The sequence below is a fragment of the Pseudophryne corroboree genome, chromosome 6 (assembly GCF_028390025.1).
Source record: "Pseudophryne corroboree isolate aPseCor3 chromosome 6, aPseCor3.hap2, whole genome shotgun sequence".
NCBI lineage: Eukaryota > Metazoa > Chordata > Amphibia > Anura > Myobatrachidae > Pseudophryne > Pseudophryne corroboree.
Window position 1 is genome coordinate 87,226,061 of NC_086449.1, and position 22,679 is coordinate 87,248,739.

General features: G+C 45.5%; 1 protein-coding gene, 1 non-coding gene and 1 pseudogene across 3 annotated transcripts in view; 1 reads left to right on the forward strand and 2 right to left on the reverse strand.

Moving 5' to 3' along the window:
* The window catches only part of QTRT1 (queuine tRNA-ribosyltransferase catalytic subunit 1), a 77,048-nt gene that overhangs the window by 43,056 nt on the left and 11,313 nt on the right, over nucleotides 1–22,679 (reverse strand). The gene's annotated exons all lie outside the window — the stretch shown is intronic.
* On the forward strand, nucleotides 17,955–18,073 carry LOC134937577 (5S ribosomal RNA; annotated as a pseudogene).
* TRNAV-GAC (transfer RNA valine (anticodon GAC)) lies at nucleotides 20,592–20,664 on the reverse strand. Its single transcript has one exon. It is a non-coding gene; the product is annotated as a tRNA-Val (tRNA).

Sequence of the window (22,679 nt, forward strand, 5' to 3'; positions counted from 1 at the left end):
AAGGAACTCATCAAGAAAGAAAGTGAATGGACCTTCAAGCTGGGAGGGCTAAAACCTTCAGGTCTAAATGAATATATCAATTATAGTGTATTCTTATGACACCCATACTGATCCAACAATGTGGCTACACCTTTAACCTTTTTATTTATAATTTCAACTAACCTGCACACGGCTCTACGGTATATGCACCCTGCTTTCACTAGGTCATCCGGCAGCAATACCACACAATCCCACTCCTACATATACTCACTTCTTCGTACATATACCTACACACCTCAATCACAACCCCCCCCCCACAATATAATTTCATTTATTCCAGCATTACTCCATACTTTATACATGTATGATTATATTTGTCACAACACCGTGTTGACCCATCCTTATATTTTCCCATCGCCCACCATCAATTCTCACCTCCCCCTTTGTATTTTACACACTATTAGGTTTCAGTCATTCATTAACCTTTAGTTGTTCCTATTCCACATTGCCAATACATAACAATTGCATTTGTGTCATTACACATCACAGCACACACCCTTCATTATCTCATCGGTAAATGGTTCCAATTTCCATTAGACACTACCATCACCTACGCACCCACTCGCAATTCTTTCAACAATTGTTGATTAGCATTTCTTAGTATCTTGAGTGTCCCTAATATTTATAGCTTTACCGTGTCCCAGATACAGTAGTCATTTTGACTCAAAACATCAATTAACCCAAGCTATCATTTAAATCCTCCTAGCCTTAGTCCATTACCCAATCAATTCTTCTCTATTTTCCAAGATTTACCTCCTTTTCAGATTCATTTATTATTAATATTTAGGAATACATCATGAGCAGACACACTCAGCCCCAGAAGGGGAATATCAGAGCCGTTCCCTTATCACAATAAGCCATGGGCACAGCTAGTTTATTACTATACTAGATTAACTGTCTAGATCTATGCCAATTTTAATCAGGTACAAACCAATGTGTGGTAACAGTGCTACGGATTTGAGTTGTCAAAGTCGGAAAAATATCATGCTACACGTTGCCATATATCCACCCTATGCGCGTGCCTGCTGCACGTGCACATTCTCTCCCGTACGTGCGGATACTCGCAGCCGCGTGATGGCGCCTCGGCCATGCGCTCGAGCGCGTGGTATGTGCATTTACGGTAGAGTTTGTGTGCGTCTAGCGGGCGACTCAATCGTTAAATAATAAAACCAAATAGTATGTTTTATAGATAATGTTCCCCTTAATAATGACTGTAAGTTTGTTTAATGTAAATGGTCGCTGGACAGAGGAATTCCTCTTTGTATGGTACGAAGGGTCAGACAGGGTTTGAGCAGCTGTGTCTGGTACCTAACTAAAGAACATTTTATTAGAAACAATCCGGTGCTGGTTAGGTAAAGATTAATCGCTCCTGCGTATAGTTATGGCCATTAGTATTTTCTGGACATTTACTATATTTGCGATTCATTACCCATGCGGCGGGAATCTTCAGATTCCCTCCCACCTGAGCAGTTTGATATAGTCACAGCCCACCTGTTCAAACTAACCTATGACCTTTTGTTATGATGCAGGGAGACATTCCTGTGTCCAATGAACAATGAGATTATAGGCCCCTTTGTAGTGTACTGTACTCAGTGTATATAAGATCAGCCAGCCTGGGCAGCTCTCTCACTCTCCACAAACAGTTTTCATCTTGACTAACTTAGAGCTGGTACCAGAAGCTGCGCAGCGATCGTTCCCAGTGTGTGTAAGTAATTCTCTGTAAACCAACTTGTTCTCTGTTTGTATTGGCCATTCTCTCTCTCTCTGTTATAGTATAAGTTTGTGACGCTATTGTATATTTCTGTCTAGATATTCTGTTAGAATGATATGTTAGCTTGTAGTGTATGACTTGTAAACTGTTTCCCCTTTTCAATATAACTAAAAGCTCGTTAGTAAAGGTGTTGGAACCTTAGCAAGGTATCGTGTGTTTATTATATTGCAGAAGGTAATAGGAGCGTCTCAAACGCTCAAGCAGCTTTAGCATTAACAAGGTTACGCAGCGTTACATCGCTACAGTATTTCAGTACAAGGTTTACAGTATAAGAGTATCCTTTCTGTGTGTTACATTCAAGGTTTACTGATTGTCATCCCGTGAGCGTCTGCGCCGCTCGTGTTCTCCTCGTGGACTCGAGCATCCGCTACGCTGGTAGCGTAGCATTACGGTAGTCGGTGCTCAACACCACGCATTAAGCTGTGAGCGAGCGTCTCACATGTGCGTCTCGATTACGGCCGAGCGTATGCTACGCTAAGTGCGTACCCTTACGGTACCCCATACGCCAATTGCGTACTGAGTCTCTTACCTATTTATTGTGAATGTTATAAGATAAATAGATAGCCTTATAAATTGGCGGCTCGTCCGTCCTCCACATATCCGCACTAACGAACACAGACTTTATCTGTCAGCAAGGGCGGGAAGGCAGTATCCCTTCGTATCGGGATACAGTAGTGCTGGCTAGATAAGCGTCTGTTTCGCTACGTTGAAGGAGTGCTGGTGGAATCCGGAACCGGAGGTAAGAACAATACGCTAGTGTCTTTTAAAACTGTTTATTTCTGTTTTGCGTACGCACGCACACACCTGTATTTCTTTTCATTTGTGTATTTTCACATATCACTTTCCTGTTTGCCATTTTACAATTGATAACGTGCTGAGAAAGATGTGTTGCTATTGGTAGTTAAAAGTAATATTAATACGTTAAGGAGTAATTTGTAATACACGCGCACGGCTTGCCTAAGATACAAGGAAGTTTGGTGTGGTGTTCGGTAGATGATTACAGTTAAAGATCATCTACATTGATATAAACGTGTTAATTGTATTTCTGTGGATATACCTGGCTGGCGTACACGTGTCTCTAACAAAGGGCGGGACTAGTGTACGCGACGCAAGGGCCGACGCACGGAGCGTATATTACGCAACGGAGCGTCTGGGTACGCCCACATAATACAAATCACACGATAGTATTGTTTTAGTTAGGCGATAAGGAGGCAACGCGATAATAGTGCAAATCGATCTCAGTGTCCAAAATTTTAAGCTAACAGATCCTTCTCTAGTTGTAACTCCTCAGGATTAGCCTGCGATACTGAATGAAAGGGATTTCTGCGCAGAAACGAAAGTAAAGAGTATATGAGGTGAAAGAGTGTGTGTGTGTGTGTGTGTGTATGTGTGTATATATATATATATATATATATATATATATATATATATATATATATATATATATATATATATATATATATTTCTAATTTTTGGGGTTGAACCACAGGAAATCATCGAGTTCTCGTGAGGTACATACGTATACGTGTAAGTGACTGCACGGTGGCTTGGGAGGCGTCCCTTGTTAAACATTTAAAAAAAGAGCATTAGAGTATAGCAGACCAGGAGGTCTACTGTAGCACAGACCAGGAGGTCCAGACAGACCAGGAGGTCCAGGTACAGCAGACTAAGAAGTCCGCTATAGATAAAGAGTAAAAGAGCACAACACCAGAAAGGGTTGGTGCGGTACCCATATAGGCCATTAAGCTCAGGCTGAAGGAATTCGCAGCCACAATTTTCGATTCCACTGGTCGCTCCGCACATAAGATTAGTTGCCTATGTGCAGAACGATTGTACCGCACGTAATTGTGTGCATTAGTTAGTAACTTGACCCAGTACCATTTGCGTACGCTAGAGGGGTCATAAACGCTATTTGTACATTCTAACGTGATTTGTGTAATTTTTTTTATTTTAAGGGAAGTTCGCTGGTCACTTGGGAACTATCCAACAACCAATAGTTACTGGAAAAGGGTTAAGTGCTCTTCGGATCACACCCACATGTTCCAGTAAATAGAGGTTCAGGTCGCAGGGGCCCTAGGTCGAGTACACCAGCGCTAGGGCAGTGTGTGGGCGTATTGGTCGACGTGGGCGAGTGAGTGGAGTACTCGGTAAACTTCCGCCGCCGGCCTACCCCGGACATCTTTGTTTTTGTAAGGGTTCGCTGAAGACCCTGATTTGAAGGTCAGAGGTAGTGAAAGCAACACCTGCAAAGATGGGGGCCAGTTGTTCAGGTAGGGGGCGATCAACCCTCGGTTCGGGTTGACTTAGTAAACCGGCCAATAGAGTCGGCAAGGATAATGTGTGATACAGACCGGGAAGTCCGAAATGGATCACACACAAAGGTATTGTGCAATGAATGGGAAAGAATGACTGTGCATGACGGGGAAAAGTTCCCACGGGTAGGCAGTTTTGGTCCAGAGGTGTTACAAAATTTAAGGAGAAGGATATGTCTCATTAAATCTGCAAAGAGACGGATCAAACATTATGATTATTTACAGTTATGGCAACAGGAAGGTGAAATACAAGGAGAGTTAGCTTACACAGCTGACTCGCACTGTGGTAGGAAAAATATAGCAACAGGGGAGAAGGTGGTTACAGAGAATGGCACACTGGTGTATGATAAAAATGCACTTAGCAACTGTATTATAGATGATAAGGATAAGTGTAACAAATGTAACAATGATAAAAGTAAAACTGTTAAATGTACAACTGTTAACCTGTGCAAGTCGCACCCCATGTTAAACTTCCCTCAGGATTACCAGCAAGAAAGTGAGCCCAGCACGATGTCGGCACCTTTTCCAGCAGCCATCACACAAGACATACAGGTGGACGCGACCAATTCGGTAAAGGCAATAATCAAACCCCCTAACGGTGGGTCAGGTGAGGTCGTGTCCACAAGTACATACGGTGTTATATATATCACGCACAAACAAATGTACCTCATATTGTAGAACCAACACAAGATGATGTAATTGAGTTTAATCCTGTCAGAGTGATCACAGTCCCTAATGGGAAGACTGACGCTCAGGGAATCTTTCCCGTCAAGGACAGTGCAATGCGCCGTCCCTGGTCTCGGACGGAATTAAGGTCAATTATGTCTGAATTTCCTGATCCTAGGAAAGATCTAGTTGCATGTCAAAGGTTTATTAAAGAACTAGGAAACTCCACAGAACCCACCAACAAAGATTGGCGGACAGTGCTGAGGGCAGGTTTGCCCTCCAGTGTTGACCCTGCGAAATTTATTGCCGATTGTAAATTAGACACAGAAGTACCTCAAACGGAGGAACACAATCAGGAATGTATTAAGCAGATCAACCGACAGTTAGGAGTATATTTCCCAGCCGTTGTCGAGTGGAACGAAATCTTCTCCATAAGACAAAACGAAGGGGAAAGTACTTCTAATTATTTCCATCGGGCATTGCAGGACATGACTAGGTATACAGGTATAGAAAACATTGAAACAAGTGCACCGCATAGAGAAGTAGCAGTATTTGTGTTAATGGATGGTTTAAAGGAAGTGTTGAGAGCAAGGATACAGACCACCAATCCATACTGGAGAAATAACTCAGTGACTGTATTAAGAAAGTCCGCTGTTGGGCATGAGCAAAACATCATCAAGCACAGGGAAACACAGAGAAGTAAGAAGCCTCAGATCCCTGTGGGTAAGTCAAAGGTGATAAGGTGCTATAATTGCCAGAAGGAAGGTCATTATGCAAGAGATTGTAGATCAAGAAATTTACAGAAGGTATATCAACCCCCTAGACAACAACATAACCACGGTATCCAAGGAATCAGGGAAGGACAGGGAAAGCGGTTGATGGTGATGAGCATCCAAGCGTTTGAGGAGGCATCAAATCAACCAAGACCTCAGGTCACTGGCACTTGGAGAAAGCCCAGGGTTTGTTATCTTTGTAAAAGAGAAGGGCATTATGCCAGCAACTGTAACAGCCCACATAAAGTCAGACCCCCTAGAAAAGAACACGAACAAGAGTCATGACACACAAAAAAAAAAAAATGTAATCAGGGATCACATAGGAAGGAGTTTGGGCCGCACCTGTACTATGCAGTTAGGAAAGGTGATCATTAGGACTGATAGTAAACCTGAGGTTACAGTTAATGATATTGGGAGGTCAGTTCCTTGAAGGCACAAGAACGGCCAGGTAAACGTTGTAATTTATCTGTAAATGTTCTTTTTCCCCATCTCTGATGTTCATCGGCAGAACTCAAACATCACATAGCTATTTGGTCCTTGCAGAAGTCTACCAAACCCCAGTGTGACCTACCGACATCGATGTGTCCTGGCCAGGCGCAAAACGGTGGGGTGTGGAAATACTGGTGGGGAGGGGACTTCGCAAGGACACCAGTGGATGTGTTGGTGTGACAGCCTGATGGTGAACGGAAGATCTGACAATGTTTTTTTTGTTGTTTAATGCAAAATGTGATGAATTGTTCTCTCTCTCTTTTGTTTTTCTCTCTTCTCTTCTTTCTCATGTTTTAAAGATGGTATGTCACACATCAGTTGGACAAATGGTAATGCAAGATTTTTGCTCCTTACAGAAAGATCGCAGATTTGGAAGGAATATTGTATTACCAGAATGTTCGTTTGGAAGACTGAGAGACAGCCCCTTTGAAATGACAGCAGAGCAAGAAGAACAACAAGACTAAAGGACAAAAGCATCATAACATTTTTTCTTTCCCCTCAAAGTATTTTTTGTGCCCCCATTACAAATTTCTCTTTCTCCTCCTGTAAGATGGACTCGCCCCAAGAGACTGTAGTCCGTGTTTTCCTGTTGACCATGATGTTGACCAGAGCAGTCTGTTTCGGTGAGAGTACCAGTGAGGTCGAGAAAGGATCCGGAATGGGTTTCTGATGACTGAGACGGAGGCGTAAATTTCCAATAGCAACACAATCACCAAGCAAAGGCGAGTACCAGAAAACGATCTAGCAGCCATGTTATTTGTAGACATTGTGAAGGATTGTAAGCTAAAGAGAACTGCATCTGTGGGCATTGTGACAATATAGTTGAGGATGGGTGCATCAAGAAATGTCAGTCCAGTTTTAATATCCACATGGACCGGCATCCATTGAGTGACTATCACTCCTTAGTGGGTAAAGTGTTAAATCAGACAGACTGTTGGGTATGCTCTCAAGTACCTCAAGGCCATAGCAAATCAGGACTAGTACCATTCCCTTTAACTGTGGGAGAGGTACTTGAGCTAAGTGGTGGGAGGCCGGTGGACAAGAGGTTTAATATCTCTAGTCCTCCTAGTTTGAAGCTCCACCAATATCATGTGGATAGATCCTTAGTATGCTTTAACATTTCCAATCCCCGAAAGCCGGGAAATTGGGAAGTGTCATGGAGTAATCAAACCATGACCTTTTCATACAGACCCGACAGAATGCCCATAGAATGCCCATAGACACAGAACTTATACGCCAAATAGCCGACCATGGAAAATATTTCCGGTATAGGTACACCTTAGGAAGTAGGACCATGCGAGTTGGAGAAGTATCACCAGGATACTGTGCACAGATCGTACAAACTGATACGTGTACTAAACAGATGGGAGAATTAGGGTTAGGAGATTTCACATGGAAAATTTGTAACATGATAATGTCATACTCCGTCCCATATGTTCTCCCCGATGATGCATATTTCATATGCGGGAGGAAGGCGTATAAGTGGCTTGCCCCAAACTCAGAGGGATTGTGCTATATTGGAAAAGTACTGCCTGAAGTAATGACTGTAACCCATAACAAAATGAAAGATATTCACCGCAGTGCCCAAGCTCCTTATACCCACACTCATTACGAGCACGTCGTTAAACGGCACCTGATAGAGAGGACAGAACATTCAGCCTCTGATCTGATCCATGAATCCACCGGGATTCAATTCCTACTCGCGTTAGATATCACTCGTACCGCCAGAGGAGTGATAAATTACAAATATATATCTGCGCTTGCAAATTTATTAGACAATATCACCGAAATGTATGACGACACATTCAGGTACACTGGGAAAGAGTTACAAGCCTACAAAGCAGAACTGGTTCAGCATAGGATGATTCTCAATTACCTCACAGCTGTGACAGGCGGGTATTGTGTTACCCTGGCAACTCAATATGGAATAAAGTGCTGCACGTACATTACAAACAGCACGGAGGACCCAGCCGAGGTCATAGACCAAAAGATGGATGACATTTTACAATTAAAGTGGGAGTTTCGAAGGAAACACAATCTCACACTCGCTGCTGTGGGTAATGAGCTGACCAGTTGGGTGTCATGGTTGAACCCACGAAATTGGTTCTCGGGCTTAGGAGAATGGGCCCAAGGTATTATTATGGATGTAGGGAAATTTCTTTTGTGTATTCTGGGAGTCGTCATATTGGTTGGCCTGATATTTAGATGCGTTTGGGTTTTAGCGAAGCGTAGAAGTAATACCAGGGTGATGAGTCTAGGGAGCGAAGACACTGTACTAACAACAACTAATTTGATGTATGACCCAACGTTAGAGACAATGTTGTGATGAAAATGTGATTCCACGGTCCGTTTCTTTCACCCGTTTCTCCTTTGTTTTCCTCCAAGGTACAAAGACATCCGCTTGGAAGAAGAATTTGACAACCTCTTTTATACAGACCATTAATGAACTCTGCTACAAGCCCCATTTTCCCTAGTGACTCTAAATTTTACGATAGCCCAAATATTTTAGTGACTAACTTTCTGGACAATGGAAAAACTTTTGCCGTCATTTATAGCAAAAGCATCAGGAGACTACAGTCAACATGTACATCGAGACAAGACACAAGACAAGACCTCAATCGGCAAATGTATATTAAACTCACATAGTTTATGACTGCATTTACCATAATTGCTTCTTATCTTCATTTCTACAACCTTCAGGTAATGACACACATAGTCAATAGGGAATATAGGCACAGATATCAGCACTCACATATCCCCCCATTCATGTATCATCAACTAAAATGTGCTCCCCCATTTTGTTACAACTAAAAGCCGAAAAGAGCTCGGTAAAGTTTGACAGCCCATCCACAGACCCGTAATACGGGATAAGAAGGAATTCAAATGTATACTTCGCAATACCTCGAATCTTGATGTAAAACACGTACGGCACGATGATACATGACCCCTCAGACATGGATTCATACACACATGCTTCTACTATCTCACTAGGTCATACCTTTTTCCCACCTGATCCTCTCCTCCCTTTACCCAATCATAAAATGGTATTTACATTATGACATATATTTTTCTTTTCTCTGACGTCCTAGTGGATGCTGGGAACTCCGTAAGGACCATGGGGAATAGCGGCTCCGCAGGAGACTGGGCACAAAAAGAAAGCTTTAGGACTACCTGGTGTGCACTGGCTCCTCCCCCTATGACCCTCCTCCAAGCCTCAGTTAGATTTTTGTGCCCGACCGAGCAGGGTGCAATCTAGGGGGCTCTCCTGAGCTTCTTAGATAAAAGTTAGTTTTAGGTTTTTTATTTTCAGTGAGACCTGCTGGCAACAGGCTCACTGCATCGAGGGACTAAGGGGAGAAGAAGCGAACCTGCCTGCTTGCAGCCAGCTTGGGCTTCTTAGGCTACTGGACACCATTAGCTCCAGAGGGATCGAACACAGGCCCAGCCTCGGAGTCCGGTCCCAGAGCCGCGCCGCCGGCCCCCTTACAGAGCCAGAAGCAAGAAGAGGTCCGGAAAATCGGCGGCAGAAGACATCAGTCTTCATCAAGGTAGCGCACATCACTGCAGCTGTGCGCCATTGCTCCTCATGCACACCTCACACTGCGGTCACTGATGGGTGCAGGGCGCTGGGGGGGGCGCCCTGAGCAGCAATATTAACACCTTGGCTGGCAAAAATACATCACATATAACCCCCAGGGCTATATGGATGTACATTAACCCCTGCCAGAATCCATAAAAATGCGGGAGAAAAGTCCGCGAAAAAGGGGCGGAGCTATCTCCTCAGCACACTGGCGCCGTTTTTCCCTCACAGCTCCGTTGGAGGGAAGCTCCCTGGCTCTCCCCTGCAGTTAATACACTACAGAAAGGGTTAAAAAGAGAGGGGGGGGCACAATTTAGGCGCAGTATACATATATATATGCAGCTATAAGGGAAAACACTTTTTATAGGTGCTATCCCTGTGATATATAGCGCCCTGGTGTGTGCTGGCATACTCTCCCTCTGTCTCCCCAAAGGGCTTTGTGGGGTCCTGTCCTCTATCAGAGCATTCCCTGTGTGTGTGCGGTGTGTCGGTACGGCTGTGTCGACAGGTATGTGGAGGATAATGAGGTGGAGGCGGAGCGAATGCCTATAAATATGTTGTCACCCCCTGCGGGGTCGACACCGGTGTGGTTGAACTTATGGAAAGATTACGTGAAAGTGTCAACTCCTTACATAAAAGGTCGACGACACAGAACAGCCGGCTACTCAGCTTGTGCCTGTTCCAGCGTCTCAAATGTCATGGGGGGCTCTAAAATCGCTCGCTACCTCGGATAACAGACACAGATGTCGACACGGATACTGACTCCAGGTGTCGACGTCGATGAGACTGGTGTACCCTCCAAATAGGTCCACCCATTACAGGATTGAGGCAATGAAAAATGTATTACGCATTTATGATTATACCCCAGGTACCACATAAAAGGGTATTGTGTTTGGTGAGAGAAAACTATTAGTAGTTTTTCCTGCATCTGAGAAATTAAATGAGGTGTGTGAGGAAGAGTGGTCTTCCCCCGGTAAGAAATTGATAATTTCTAAAACGGTTATTGGCAGCGTACCCTTTCCCGCCAGAGGATAGGTCACGCGGGGAAACACCCCATAGGGTAGATACAGCGCTTACACGCTTATCAGAAAAGGTGGCACTACCGTCTCCGGATACGGCCGCCCTGAAGGGACCTGCTGATAGAAAGCAGGAGGTTACCCTATAAGATATAGTCACACACTAGGGCATTATATTGCGACCAGCCGTTGCTTCGGCATGGATGTGCAGTGCTCCCGCTGCATGGTCAGATTCCCTGTCGGAAAATAACTATGGATAGGGACAATATTTTGCTGAAAATAGAGCATAAAAAAGACGTGGTCTTATACATACGTGATGCACAGAGGGATATTTGCCGGCTGGCATCAAAAATAAGCGCTAGGTCCATTGCCGCCAGACGGGGGTTATGGACTTGGCAATGGTCAGGCGATGCCTACTCGAATCGGCACATGGAAGTTGCCCTATAAGGGGGTAAAACTGTTTGGGGATGGTTTTTCAGACCTCGTTTCCACAGCTACTGTTGGGAAATCGATTTTTTTGCCACAGGCTACCCCACAACAAAAGAAAGCACTGTATCATCAAGTACAGTCCTTTCGGCCCCAGAAAAGCAAGAGGGCTAGAGGTTCATCCTTTCTGCCGAGAGGCAAAGGTAGATGAAAAAGCTGCAACACACAGCTGGTTCCCAAGAGCAGAAATCCTCCCTGCGTCCGGTAGGTCCACAGCATGGTGCGGGGGCTGCTCAGGCGGACCCGGGTACGGTGGGGGCCCGTCTCAGAAATTTCAGCGGACAGTGGGCTCTCTCACATGGATCCCTGGGTCCTTCAAGTAGTATCTCAGGGGTACAGGCTGGAGTTCGAGACGTTCTTCCCCCCGCCGTTTCCTAAAATCTGCCTTACCGGCACCTCCCTCTGCCAGGGAGACGGTGTTGGTGGATATTCAACACTATAATCACAACAAGTGATTGTCAAGGTGCCCCTCCTTCAGCAAGGAAGGGGTTACTATTCCACAGTGGTTGTGGTACCGAATTGTTTCGGTGAGACCCATCTTGAAATTAAAATACTTGAACTTTTATATCAGAAGTTTCAAGTTCAAGATGGAATCGCTCAGGGCGGATATTACGAGCCTGGACGAGGGGGATTACAGGGTCTCCCTGGACATCAAGGATGCATACCTGCATGTCCCCATTTACCCTCCTCACCAGGAGTACCTCAGATATGTGGTACAGGACTGTCACTATCAGTTCCAGACGCGGCCGTTGGAGTTGTCCACGGCACCGAAGGTCTTTACCTAGGTAATGGCAGAAGTGATGATACTCCTTCGCAAGGAGGAAGTTTTTATTATCCCGTACTTGGACGATCTCCTGATAAAGGCGAGGTCCAAAGAACAGTTGGTGGTGGGGGTAGCACTCTCTCGGGAAGTGCTACAACAGCACGACTGGATTCTCAATATTCCAAAGTCACAGCTGGTCCCGACGACACGTCTTCTGTTCCTGGAAATGTTTCTGAACGCAGACCAGAAAAGAGTGTTTCTTCCAGTGGAAAAAGCCGAGGAGTTGTCATCTCTAGTCAGAGACATCCTATAACCAGGACAGGTGTCGGTACATCAATGCACACGAGTCCTGGGAAAAATGGTAGCTTCGTACGAAGCATAATTCCATTCGGAAGACTCCACGCAAGGACGTTCCAGTGGGACCTGTGGGACTAATGGTCCGGGTCCCATCTACAGATACAACAGCGGATAACCCTGTCAGCAAGAAACAGGGTGTCGCTGCTGTGGTGGCTGCAGAGGGCTCATCTACTAGAGGGCCGCAGATTCGGAATACAGGACTGGGTCCTGGTGACCACGGATGCCAGCCTTCGGGGCTGGGGTGCAGTCACACAGGGAAGAAATTTCCAAGGAGATTTCGCTTCACATAAATATTCTGCAGCGAAGGGCCATTTACAATGCCCTAAGCCAAGCAAGGCCCCTGCTTCAGAACCAGCCGGTACTGATCCAATCAGACGACATCACGGCGGTCGCCCATGTAAACAGACAGGGCGGCACAAGAAGCAGGATGGCGATGGCAGAAGCCACAAGGATTCTCCGATGGGCGACCTACACCCAGGAGAATGGGGACTTCATTAAGAAGTTTTCCAAATGCGGGTAAACCGTTGGGAATGACCACGGGTGGACATGATGGCGTCCCGCCTCAACAAGAAGTTGAAAAGATATTGCGCCAGGTCAAGGGACCCTCAGGCGATCGCTGGGGACGCTCTAGTGACACCGTGGGTGTACCAGTCGGTTTATGTGTCTCCTCCTCTACCTCTCATACCCAAGGTACTGAGAATAATAAGAAGGCGAGGAGTGAAAACCATACTCGGGATTCCGGATTGGCCATGAAGAGCTTGGTACCCGGAACTTCAAGAGATGCTGGCAGAGGACCCTTGGCCTCTGCCGCTTAGACAAGACCTGCTGCAGCAGGGACCCTGTCTGTTCCAAGACTTACCGCGGCTGCGTTTGACGGCATGGCGGTAGAACACCGGATCCTAAAGGAAAAGGGTATTCCGAAGGAAGTCATCCCTACCCTGATCATAGCCAGGAAGGATGTCACCGCAAGACATTATCGCCGCGTTTGGCGAAAATTTATTGCTTGGTGGGAGGCCATGAAGGCCCCGACGGAGGAATTTCAACTATGTCGATTACTGCACTTCCTGCAAGCAGGGGTGACGTTTGGGCCTCAAATTGGGGTCCATCAAGGTCCAGCTTTCGGCTCTGTCGATTTTCTTCCAGAAAGAACTGGCTTCACTGCCTGAAGTTCAGACTTTGGTTAAAGGAGTACTACATATTCAGCCTCCTTTTGTGCCTCCTGTGGCACTTTTTGGATCTCAACGTGGTGTTGGATTTCCTAAAGTCGCATTGGTTGAGCCACTTAAAACCATGGAGCTAAAGTATCTCGCGTGGAAAGTGGTCATGCTGTTGGCCTTGGCCTTGGCCAGGCGTGTGTCAGAATTGGCGGCTTTGTCATGTAAAAGCCTTATCTGGTTTTCTATATGGATAGGGCAGAGTTGAGGACTCGTCCTCAGTTTCCCCCAAAGGTGGTCTCAGGTTTTCACTTGAACCAACCTATTGTGGTGCCTGCGGCTACTAGGGACTTGGAGGATTCCAAGTTGCTGGACGTAGTCAGGGCCCTGAAAATTTTATTTTTCCAGGACGGCTGGAGTCAGGAAAACTGACTCGCTGTTTATCCTGATGGCACCCAACAAGCTGGGTGCTCCTGATTCTAAGCAGTCTATTGCGCGCTGGATTTGTAGCACTATTCAGCTGGCGCATTCTGCGGTAGGATGACCGCAGCCTAAATCAATAAAAGCCCATTCCACAAGGAAGGTGGGCTCATCTTGGGCGGCTGCCCGAGGGGTCTCGGCTTTACAACTTTGCCGAGCAGCTACTTGGTCAGGGGCAAACACGTTTGCAGAATTCTATGAATTTGATACCCTGGCTGAGGAGGACCTGGAGTTCTCTCATTCGGTGCTGCAGAGTCATCCGTACTCTCCCGCCCGTTTGGGAGCTTTGGTATAATCCCCATGGTCCTTACGGAGTTCCCAGCATCCACTAGGACGTCAGAGAAAATAAGAATTTACTTACAGATAATTCTATTTCTCGTAGTCCGTAGTGGATGCTGGGCGCCCATCCCAAGTGCGGATTGTCTGCAATACTTGTACATAGTTATTGTTAACTAATCGGGTTCTTGTTGTGAGCCATCTATTCAGAGGCTCCTCTGTTATCATGCTGTTAACTGGGTTTCATATCACAAGTTGTACGGTGTGATTGGTGTGGCTGGTATGAGTCTTACCCGGGATTCAAAATCCTTCCTTATTGTGTACGCTCGTCCGGGCACAGTATCCTAACTAAGGCTTGGAGGAGGGTCATAGGTGGAGGAGCCAGTGCACACCAGGTAGTCCTAAAGCTTTCTTTTTGTGCCCAGTCTCCTGCGGAGCCGCTATCCCCCATGGTCCTTACGGAGTTCCCAGCATCCACTACGGACTACGAGAAATAGAATTATCGGTAAGTAAATTCTTATTTTTTGAACTGTTTTAGGAAGTGGCAGTTATTGATGACTGCCAAAGGGTGGACTGTCAAAGTCGGAAAAATATCATGCTACACGTTGCCATATATCCACCCTATGCGCGTGCCTGCTGCACGTGCACATTCTCTCCCGTGCGTGCGGATACTCGCAGCCGCGTGATGGCGCCTCGGCTATGCGCTCGAGCGCGTGGTATGTGCATTTACGGTAGAGTTTGTGTGCGTCTAGCGGGCGACTCAATCGTTAAATAATAAAACCAAATAGTATGTTTTATAGATAATGTTCCCCTTAATAATGACTGTAAGTTTGTTTAATGTAAATGGTCGCTGGACAGAGGAATTCCTCTTTGTATGGTACGAAGGGTCAGACAGGGTTTGAGCAGCTGTGTCTGGTACCTAACTAAAGAACATTTTATTAGAAACAATCCGGTGCTGGTTAGGTAAAGATTAATCGCTCCTGCGTATAGTTATGGCCATTAGTATTTTCTGGACGTTTACTATATTTGCGATTCATTACCCCTGCGGCGGGAATCTTCAGATTCCCTCCCACCTGAGCAGTTTGATATAGTCACAGTCCACCTGTTCAAACTAACCTATGACCTTTTGTTATGATGCAGGGAGACATTCCTGTGTCCAATGAACAATGAGATTATAGGCCCCTTTGTAGTGTACTGTACTCAGTGTATATAAGATCAGCCAGCCTGGGCAGCTCTCTCACTCTCCACAAACGGTTTTCATCTTGACTAACTTGGAGCTGGTACCAGAAGCTGCGCAGCGATCGTTCCCAGTGTGTGTAAGTAATTCTCTGTAAACCAACTTGTTCTCTGTTTGTATTGGCCATTCTCTCTCTCTCTGTTATAGTATAAGTTTGTGACGCTATTGTATATTTCTGTCTAGATATTCTGTTAGAATGATATGTTAGCTTGTAGTGTATGACTTGTAAACTGTTTCCCCTTTTCAATATAACTAAAAGCTTGTTAGTAAAGGTGTTGGAACCTTAGCAAGGTATCGTGTGTTTATTATATTGCAGAAGGTAATAGGAGCGTCTCAAACGCTCAAGCAGCTTTAGCATTAACAAGGTTACGCAGCGTTACATCGCTACAGTATTTCAGTACAAGGTTTACAGTATAAGAGTATCCTGTGTGTTACATTCAAGGTTTACTGATTGTCATCCCGTGAGCGTCTGCGCCGCTCGTGTTCTCCTCGTGGACTCGAGCGTCCGCTACGCTGGTAGCGTAGCATTACGGTAGTCGGCCGCCTATAGCGTGCTCGACACCACGCATTAAGCTGTGAGGGAGCGTGTCGCATGTGCGTCTCGATTACGGCCGAGCGTATGCTACGCTAAGTGCGTACCCTTACGGTACCCCATACGCCAATTGCGTACTGAGTCTCTTACCTATTTATTGTGAATGTTATAAGATAAATAGATAGCCTTATCAGAGTCTACTACCCTCATGTTAAACTTTAAGCGGTGCATGTGTACTCTGTGCAGACTGCGTTTATTTTATTCACTTACCGTGTACATACTTATGTTTGGCAATTAATCAAGGCCTAAATTCATCCTGTTGAGACTATCCACTGAAGGCATTCTATAGGATCAATTAAATGTTATTAAAACGGTCTTAGTATCATCTGATAACAGCTATATTACCCAGCCTTAATGATATAATTCACAGCTGGAAATTAGGCCACTAATTAATCCTTTTAATGTACCAGGACTTCTCATAATTAGGTGATACCATCCGTGAATTGTGTCTACAAACCTATTTATTCAACAAACAGCATCCTTCACGCTTTTTAGGATTTATTTGTGCTTTTACATTTGCAGGGTCAAAGCAATCACCTGCAATTACCTACATTTAATTTAGCTTGCATTTCTTCGGTCATTATCTACAATTTATATATCAAAGTGTCTAAATTCATTACCTTGGTTGTGTTTTATAATCCCCCCTTTTTTCCCATTTTATTTTGTTCACATGTATAATGGAGTCTCCTGGCAATCAACAATTGATCCAGTACTATTGCAATCTGTCCGGACGACACAAGTCACATGATCCTAGCAGCTAATTAATGGATTAACACATGTCCGCCTGATTGGATGATCCAGATTAACCTGCTTTTAAAAGCACCGCTGGGATCCAGCCCTCACCAGGAAGTGATCAAGCCCGGTGGACGGGTGAAACGCGTTTTCCGACATCACCCCTTTTTTTCATCTGGCTGACTGCAGCAACAGACGTTCATCAGCACCTGTATGCGCCTAGCGCCTCCTCTGACTTTCCCGTCCCCGTCGAAGCAGTGGACGGCTTCCCGCACCCGCCAGCATTACCGCCAGGTCGGTGGTGCCCGGCGCCTTCCCCTCTCTCACTAATCGAGACATCAGGGGCTCCACCAAGCCAGTGGCACCTGCAGTGGACGGCTTCCCGCACTCGCCAGCATCACCGTCAGGCCGGCCGCGCCCGGCACCTCCCCTCTCTCACCAATCGAGCCATCAGGGGCTCTACCAAGCCAGAGGCACTCGCAATAACGAGATGGCTTAATACCCAGTGCGGTAATATCAGCTCCTTTTTCACCTTATATCTTTTTATTACAAAATGCATATCAGCAGTTAATGGCCCGCCATCGCTACACATTTAATTAGTATCAATTTATGTTTGAAAAAGGTCACACTTGCGGTGTGCAGATTATTAGCTGGTTTTGTTCCAGCATTTTTCAACTACATTAATATCTATAATACTCTTATTCTATATTACGATTTACTGTACATGTATTATGATATTGGGAATTACTCAATCTAAACCCCTTTTTTCAAGTCAGAAAATACAATTGTAATTTTGCTACAGTCTTTGTGTTATCCATTTTGTTTCCTTCAATATCAACATCCTGCAGTTGGATACTTTAATATAGTAGGGTGATTATTTTGTTATCCCTCTTCATTCTTTCATTTCTTTGTTTCTTCATCTCAGACATTTTTTTGTCTTGTTAATTTCTGATTACGATATCATTAGAATCCAGCCATTTACAATAATTGATGCTACTATTTATTCCAATACTGTCCAAATTACAATACTGTCAAAATTACAAGTACTGTTCTCTTATTTCCTTCTTTTCTGTACTTCGTGGACTCTCACCATTGATTCAGGGCCACGTCCCTGTCTAACATTGGCAGCAGATCCATCTGGTTCCCTCTACCTCTGATATCTATCTTAATAACTATGTAATTTCGTGAACTCTCATCAATGATTCCAGAGCTTCCAATTATTCTTCATTTCCTCTACTATCATACCACACTGGAAACGCCCAAAGCCGTCTGATCTCGGAAGCTAATCAGTGTTGGGCTGAGTCAGTACTCAAGTGGGTGACCATTGAGGAATTCTCTGTTTAGTAGAGCTTATTGGTTTAGCCCATACAGTGTCTAACACTGACAGAAGATTCACACTGCCATCTTATTTTTCCACCCTTATACTATCCATAAGTATAACCAGCATCTAGACTGCTTTATTTGTATTAATTATACTCTTACAAGGGACATATTACAGTGTTGTGTTTATCAGTAGAACGTACCGTCCAAAAATTCAAACTATATTGTTTATAAACACTCAGAATTTCTTCCGTCAGCCAGAATTTAGCTTCTATTCTGTATCAGCACTCTGTGCTATATGAATGTATTATCGTTTTGACTATTATTTTCTTTATGAACCACTTATTATCTTAATTTTGTTGAATCATTAAAATTTGAATTTTAATCTATTTGGACTAATTTCCATATTTATTTCAAGTTTAAGAGTGCGCCCACAAAAGAGTCTTCTTTTCTCTACATTTTCCTATGTTCTTATACTGACTCAGGGTGCACCACCAAGTAATATTAGAATTAGAAAACTTTGTTTTCTTGTAATCATTTGACTTTGGTTTTATAATATCATTTGCTTATACTTACCATATCCTGTGCGGTATTCCCTACCTCTCATGACACAGGAGTACAACTGTACAAATGAGGCAGCAAAGAAAATCTGTATCGTAACTAAAGGCTTTGAAAACAAACAACTCAAATTGGATGACATAAGACCCGAAAACAGCGTGTGTGTGTGTGTGTGTGTGTGTGTGTGTGTGTGTGTGTATGTATATATATATATATATATATATATATATATATATATATATATATATATATATATATAAAAATCAGGATTTTGGTACTTACCGATAAATCCCTTTCTCCGATTCCACAGGGGCCACTGGAGTGTAGTTACAATGGGGAATAGTAGGCAGTAGTTGGGAGCTGGCACTTTAAAAATTCTCACACTGTGGCTAGCTCCTCCCCTACTATCTCCCCTCCAAGCCAGTCTACGTAAAACTGTGCCCGAGGAGAGCTGTAGTAACCAAACCGTAAGGTAGAGGAGGTTAGCCAGGCGAACACAAACTAAACCTGGAACAGAGCCTGACAAAAACCAGGCTAGCCTGAACTCAACAAGCAGTCATATGGTGATCTGCAAACCGTTAAGCAAAAAACCAGGAGGAACAGCGCTGGGCGGGCGTCCAGTGGCCCCTGTGGAATCGGAGAAAGGGATTTATCGGTAAGTACCAAAATCCTGATTTCTCCTTCATCCACTAGGGGCCACTGGAGTGTAGTTACAAAAACGGGTGGGAAGCGCTGAGAGTCCTGTAAAAACTGCTCGGCCAAACAGTGATGCAGAGGCCGTAAAAGTGTCAAACTTGTAGAATTTGACAAAACGAATGTCGGTTTGACCAAGTAGCCCCCCGACAAAATATTCATGGAGACCCCGCAGGCAGCTGCCCACGAAGGTCTTACAATGCGCGTAAAGTGCGCTGAAATGGAAACCGGAGGCTCCCTAGTAACCGCCAAGAAGACTGTCTGATGGTCAGATGTATCCAACTGCCCAGCGTATGCTGGGACCCCAGCTATTTAGTACAGGAGCATCGTACAGAACAAAGAAGAAAAACACTTCATCGAATAGCCCGAGACCTCTGAAGAGAGAGTTGGCGAGCCCTGACAACATTCAGAGAGGACTGAAAAACACTAGTGTCAGATTTATATGAAACATGGACATCCCCTCTGGAAGAAACGACCGCTGAGGTCGAAGCACAGCCAGGGGAGTTGCCAATAGAGTACTCCCTGAAAAAGAGGCCGAACTTACGGCCGCCAGGCTTAATCTCTTTTGGAAGAAAAACCGAAAAAGACAGAAACCTAAAATTCAGATCAATGTGGTTTGAAGCGCAGCGGAGCAAAACCTCCCAGAGGAACCAAAAATGACGGCTGAGTGGTAACTGAAAGAAGGGGAAAACCCCTTTTATCCGTATTATGTCCCATACCGTTTTCCAAAAGTGGCAAAAGCGAGAAGAGGTAACAGACTTCTGAAATCGGGGCCCAGTAGGCCTAACCGAACTAGGGGACTCCTCCCTTCTGAGGTCTCGTGAACAGTCACACGGTTAAATGAAACCAGTGTAAGATTGAACAAAGCAAAGGACCCTGTTGAAGTAGACAGTCTAGTTGAGGTAGGAGCCAAGGCTCCTCTACTGACAACAGGTATAGCCGTAACTTCAAGTTATGGGTGGCCCAGCCAGAGCCACCGAGAGGACTAGCACGCATATTCCCCTCCTGTGTTACCGAAAGTGAGGTAGAAATAGAAAAGGAGGCAGGATAGAATAACCAGAAACTCCCAGGAGCCCTGAGGGCATCCTCGGCTACTGCTCACGTCCAAGAGTAGTAAAGGGTTAAAGAGTCAGTCAGAACGTCCTGAGGTCGATCCAACGTCGGACCAGCTGACAAACTCTGGGGAATGTTACCTTACCCGGGAGTCTGACCTGGTGGCTTGACCTGGAAAGAAGATTGTTGTCCCCCGCTCAGAGGAGAATGTAGGCGACCAATCATTGCGTCGCAACTTGACTGGTGTTTCTGCCCGGTTCCGAACCGGGGACCTTTCGCGTGTCAGGCGAACGTGATAACCACTACACTACAGAAACTGAAGAAATAGAGTACCTGGTGCCGAGGAAGGAAAAATCCTCTGACGGACCGAGTTGAGAAAACGTCTAGGAGGAGCATAAATTGGACCTGTATCGAACCAGAAGCTCCTGGATCCTCAGGATATTCAGAAGCCACCTAATGTACAGAGTGGGATAGTAGCAGTAGATTGTCCCATTAGGGAACCAACGTCACCTCCTGTCCTTGAAAAAGAGTTATTCTATGATTTTCCTGAACCCTGTGGGAGCGGAAGAGAGACCGAAAGTAAAGGACTGACCGTGAAAATGAGAATCCTGTAATGTGAATCTGAGCCCGATGAGGAAACCCAGCGGAAACCAGTAAACCGGCATCCCTGAAGACAAGGGACACGTAAAACTCCCTTTCTTGTTCAAACTGGCAATCACAGACTGAAAGGATTCTAAGGCCAGAATAGGCCTGGCCAAGCCCACTGGCTTCGGAACGTGAAGAGAAAACAAGGGCCTGAGAACTGTCCCGATTCAAATGATATGTGAAAAACAGTGATCAACACCCTTTGCGGTTAGGAGCATATGGAGCGCCGCCTGCAGTATGACTCTCTTGTCATCGTAAATCGGCCGACCCCTGCCGAGGGACTCCTGAGACGGTTGTACTCCAAAATCTAGTCTGTAACCGCCCAAGCCTTCTCCCACCGACATGCGCCCATCCTAGGACCCTCCAGGTGGTAGGAAGGTCTGACCTGTAGTGGGTGTATAGGATGACCTAAAATCAGACTGGACCGAGGATGCTGAACCTCTGCTTCAGTCTATCCCCCTGACATCCCCTGGCGACGGAGATATCGCCCGTGTGGAGTGGAAAGCTTGAAAGGGCACGGAAAAATCTAAAGGAAAGACCGGTAAAGGTCTGTCTTGGAGCTGGGGCAGTGGTAGGATAAAGCAAAGTGGACTTACCTCCAATGGCTCAAGAAATCCTGCAGAAAGTTCCTTTCCCTGAACCCTCTGCCCCGTAGGATTTCATGTTCACCTGTCACTGTTGCAACCCCAGAGGTCGTCGGGTTAAGACAGCCCAAGCGAAAATGCAGGTTCCAAGTCTGCAGAACCTCCCAAGAACATAAAGCAGAATCGTGATTCTGACCTGTACCCAAGCATCAAATGATCCTGATGCGAAACATCCTGTAACCTAGAGGACAATTGTTCCACAACCTACCTGCTCCGGACAAGGTAGAACCCAGCTGCCGCATATGTGTCTTCGATGGACCCCTGAGCAAGGTTGCCTCAGGAAAACGGCAGCTTGTTGGACCGGCGATACATCGAGGGGTATATATTGGAGAGGCCCTGATATCCCTTCCTGCCGTCTGCGGGGGAAGGATAGGAAAACAAACATTGTTTGATACCTGAAGTGTATTCGGGTGTCTGCCGGCTGTCCACCGGAGCCTGCCCAGCCCATCCGAAACTGGACCAGTCGCTGTCATTTCGTCATCGGCGTCGAACCCTGATGGACTTGACGTGTCCGCCTCCTTTACCTGCAGTATCAGACGAACTGCTGTGTAATGCACCTGGATATTCTGAGACACTGGTTCAGACTCAACCGAAAAACGGACCTCATCAGTATCCTGGACCTCTCTCTCCTCCTCCCAGAGAGGCGTTTCCACTGCCGAGTTGTAACATGGAAGGTTATCAAGGTTCTTTTAGAAACCTGGAGAGGGGAAATGACGTACAAGGTCTCTGGTTAACAGTGACATTACCTGCATAATCTGAGCTGTTTAAACAGGAGCGTCCTGCAGGTGCGTGGAGGGCTAAGCAGATGTCTCCACCGCATATTTCACACCTAAGAGGGAATTCTTTGACTATCCCAGGTGAGACAAACGAAAGGAGAAAAGGTGGGTTAAATAAACACAGCCCTATGTAAGGTCTGCACTACAACGTGTAGTGACCGACCCGATCCAAATAAACTTTCTGGAGCAGCGGAGACCTGAACCAGTAGCGCTGCGCTGTGGGACAGGAGTCTTAGCCACTAGGCTATAAGAGCTCCCTTTAAAGTA